General features: G+C 34.5%; 1 pseudogene; it reads right to left on the minus strand.

The window, feature by feature from the left end:
* Window positions 1-377: 377 nt before the first annotated feature.
* LOC106753711 lies at window positions 378-4610 on the minus strand (annotated as a pseudogene).
* Between the last annotated feature and the right edge of the window lie 259 nt (window positions 4611-4869).

A 4869-nucleotide genomic window follows, 5' to 3' on the forward strand; every position in this document is an offset into this window, starting at 1 on the left:
TCCCTGTAAGTTGCCGGGGCGTTACACATGACAACTAAATTATCTCTACCACAAATACAAGACAACATTAAAACAAAATAAAATAAAATACTAGACCCCAACAAGGCAACAAACAACTACCTAACACAGTTAAATTAAATTAAATGCAAAACTAGATTAAAGAAATCAAAAACAACTAATCCTACTAATTAAACTAATTCAAACAAGGAATAATCAAACATGCTTTTTCCTACACATTCATGTGACCAATTACATCGAACCAAATACAATTAAAAATGCAAAAGGCTTAAGAAAGCCCCTTGGCCCGTGAGCATCATTGTCCACACCAACTTACAAATTTGCTTTCTTCCTTCAATAAACAATTGAATAATGTTCCCTTATCCCATGTGCCCCAAGAAAATGCTTTCTTCTACTTGTCTACAATTGAAAACCGTGCTCTCTCTCTCCATGCAAAAGCAAATTGTCGAACCCACACTCCTCACCATGTAGAAAACGTGATTCCAAAACCAAGATGCCAAATTCTCATAACTAACTACATTTGGTATTAGTTGCATTAGATAAAGATCCAAATCAGATCCAAGTTTGCAACATCACACATCATGGAATTGTCTAAATAAAGATTAGTTAGTACCTTGGGATAGATCCTTGGGCTCATCCAAGGGTTTCATTCCCAAGATGAAATGATTAACAAAGACTTGAATCACTGTTGGAGCAATGTTCATTCCACCGTTCCCTCTAAGCACCCTAACCAACTCGTCATTCTACAAGAGGAATGCTCATGTGTAAGAATCCTTACTCTCCAAATTTGATAAGGTAATTGCTTTTTTCTTGGTTAGAATTGATGATATGGAGGTTTGAGCAATTCACACTGAAAATTCAAAGCAATATCTTTGTGACGATAAGAGGAGTCATGGAAGACAACGGTCTTTTGTTTGGTTCAATAAAATTTGTTGGAGCGGGAGGCAGCTTATCAGGAGATATTTCAGTGGGTGCAGATAAGTCATTCATCTCATTATTTACCAAAATATCAGTAGAAGTAGAACAAAACCCAACTCCAAAATGATAGTTTACAGTTGATGTTAGTGATACAACATTTCTATCACCATCAACAATACACAAATGACTTGTTCCATGATCTCTCAGTTGACTCCACCTGCCCAACATGGTTATGAATAACTTTTTGTTAACAACTTAGTGATTTTTCAACACATCTTGCAAAACAAATTGTTTTCATTCCAATTTCCAGTAGTATATCGCACCTGTTCCTATAGTACTATGGAGGGAAATTAGTGTTATCAAAAATCATTTTCTGAATTTCTTTGGCAAAAGATGAAGAAAGCATTTTGGATATAGTATCATCAATGTTTTCAATGAAGTTAGGGTCACCTAAGTTCATTCTAACAGAAAACATGAATCTTAGAGCTTCTATTAGACGATGTAAACCAAGATTTCCCCTTGCAGCATTAAGATCTCCATAATTGTACAAGATGTTTAGAACATGTTCACAAACAATGAAGAAAACATACTTACATGCAACTAGTAATAAAAAACAAAAAGGATATGAGAAACAATTGTTGCAGAATTCCCATTGATATTAAATGTTGTTCCCAAGGTTTTTCTTTATTGGAGATATAAAATTCCTCTACGAATAGACTAATGAAACTAAAGAGCTTAATTGCTTAAGCTTTTAGAATGATATGCTCCGATCTTTGAACCAAAATAGTTAAGTTTATTTCGTACATGCAGTAATAGAATCATGAAAAAAAAGGATGTCTTAATATCTACAGAGCAACATGGTAGAAAAGAAGGGAGAGGAATGTACAAACCATTGAAAGCGCAAGTGTTCCAGACGAAGGAAGTGGCATTTATGGTGTATCCTATCACATTCAGAGTCATTGCATATGCTATTTCCACCTTGTAATTGCATAGATCTTCCATTGATAAAATGCCACCAGCCTCTTTGACATCCTTCACTAGCTTTTCATCAATGGTACCATTGTAGAAAGCTTGTGGCCCTTGCTTTGCCACTACCTCTAAGGTGTGACCAAGCTCCTCATTTTTACACACTGTTGAAAGGCTTTTTGGTCGCATAAAAAGTCAACAAACCATAGTCCCCACTAATGTAACATAGGGCAACCAGGGGATTAATCCGTAGACTTAGTGAAAATCAAGTTTAGAAAATGTGAAGCTAGATCTTGTATTTATTTACTAAGTATTTACTATTAAACTAGGTGGGGACAAGAAATTAAATGAAAACAAAGAAATTTGAAAAGAAAAGAATTAAGAAAAGGAAACTGTTTGAAAAAGAAAACAAGGGAACAAAAATGTAAGAAATAAAACCTAAACTAACTATAGAACCTATATATACAAATCTAAATAGTAACTAAACTAACCTATAAATCATATGAAACAGTGACAAAAGAAGACTAGAAATAAACTGGATAAATGATGTATGAAATCAATTCAGTGAAAATGGAAGATATATACACATAACAGAGCCAAATGAAAGAATAGAAAATCCCATTATCTAAGCTAATGTATCTAATCAATATTCATAGCAAACCAGAAATCAAAGAAACAAAGCAAGAAATACTAGTTAGAACAAAAATTAGAATCAAATCCACGTGGATCAATGCAAAGAATGTGTGATCCCTCTTCAGGAAGACATCCTAGGGAGTTAAGCCCGTCACAGGGTCTTAAAGTTCATTTGATGAACTCAAACTATGTGATCTCTAATCAATGTACCAAACCAAAGTGAATCCAACTCTAACTCTTGTTCTAACCAAAATCAGATTCAGAAACCTATTCTACAATTATCTCAATCAACCTATTAACATGAATTCAATCAAACAGAAACTAACTAAAATATGCAAGAACAATACCTAAAATCTAATCATGGAAGTCAGATTGAAAAACATAACCTAAAACACTTAACAGAACAAAGTCATTGGAAAAAAAGTCATAAATCTGAACTGAAATGCTTGGAATGGTGTATCAATTGATTTGTTATTATACAAGTAGACATCCCATTCATAAATTGCCCACCTTGGGGTCTCAAGTTCTAATATAGAACTTAAAATGAATAACAATCAATCAATGTACCAAATCGAAACAAATTTCATTCAGCTTCATCATTTTTTAACCAAATCTACAAACAACATCTTACAGAAACTAAAACAACATGATAAGAAATATTTTTTTATTTATTGAACTTCTATCTAACTCAAGAAGACCTCTCGTGAATTCACGCCCACCTCGGGGTCGTTTAACCCCAGAAAGGAATTATAGAAGTGTAGTTTTACAAGTTCAATTGATTTCCAAATCACAATATTACATACGCACACACGAGAATAAGAAAACATTGAAAAGAATTAAAACAACAGAATTATCACACACTTAACACATGGAAACATCACGAATGGAAGTATTATTAAATGGAAGTACAAGGAACAATGAACAATGAACAAACAAAAATGTACCGAACAACCGCGCAACCGGAGCCACCACAGGCTGTCACCACCGTGTCTGTGCGCTCCAAATGCAAAGAAAATGAAAACCCTAGTCTATCTAAAACTAAAATGGAAAACTGTAGAGTGTCTGTTCGAAAATGTCTCTGTAAAAGTCTCCGTAAAAAAAATTACATGGCAAAAGCCCCTTTTATAGGGCCACAGAAACTGAAAGAAAGTAAAAAGAAAAAAGGACACCTTCACTACTCTTGAAGCTTCTCTTAGACCCGTCCTACACTTCAATCGGACGGTCCTCATTCTTCCCTTGCCAGCTTCACTTCCAGCCGTCCTTATTTTCAATGGTCAGTTTGAGCTCATTTCCTCTGCAGACCAGCCTTCTCCCTTGAGCTATTAAAGCTCCCTCTCTTCGTTCTTTCACTCCGCCCAAGCCCTAACTTTGGGTTTTCTTTTTCTTCCTCAGATCAAGAGAGTGCTCTGCCCTAAATGGATTCTCCAACAAAGACTCCAAGGGAACTGCAACTGTCAGCCTCAAATGGCACCGTTCCACTAAAGTGGGTGTCATCCCAAATCCAATCAGTAGCAATCAAAGACAAAGCATGTGCAGCGGCCCAATTCAATTGCTTTCAAGACAACCCGTTTATTCTCCAAGATGCGTTTAAGGCAAAGATGTCAAGTGCAGCAGGCCAGATCAGCATCAGCCAAATGCTTGTGCCTGAGCATGCAATTTTCACAACATCGGTGGCCAATTCCAACATCTCAGCCATCCCAATTTGTTAAGGGCCTTCCTGCAACAAAGAAAGAAAAAGAAATAAAAAATTAAAGAAAAGAGAAAGAGATTTATCAATTAAAAAGAAATATATTTTTTTTATCAAAAGATTTTTATCAAAGAAAAAGATTAATTTCCTAATTATATACAAATGTACTAAAAATACACTAAAATTTTATAAAACTACAAATTTATAGAAAAATCCTAAAAATAGCCTAATTCTAAACAATTAAGAAGAAAAAGAAACTAAGAAAGACTTCCAAGACTAGAAAAAGATGAAAAATTAGGGAGTTATCACACACGTCCCCTTTTTTCAGCAAAGTTCCTTCGGGTGCATATAACTTTCTTAACTTAGGATCATCCAACATCACCTCCATTAGTTGTTACACATTCCCTTTTGTTCATACAAAATAACTTGTAACAAAAAACATTAAAAAAATAAAAAAGGAAACTAATTAGGACGTAAGGGATGAAAACACACTCTTTAATATTCTCTTCAAGTTTGTGATCAACAGTTAAGGAGGAAACAACACCACCTTAGGCATCTAGATCATTTTTCCAGTAAAGATTAAAACCAGTGTTCGAATAGCAAATTAAATAAGAGCAAAGATCCAAACAAAAGAAAAAAGAAAACCA

This window comes from Vigna radiata, unplaced genomic scaffold, assembly GCF_000741045.1.
Source record: "Vigna radiata var. radiata cultivar VC1973A unplaced genomic scaffold, Vradiata_ver6 scaffold_7, whole genome shotgun sequence".
Taxonomy (NCBI): Eukaryota; Viridiplantae; Streptophyta; class Magnoliopsida; order Fabales; family Fabaceae; genus Vigna; species Vigna radiata.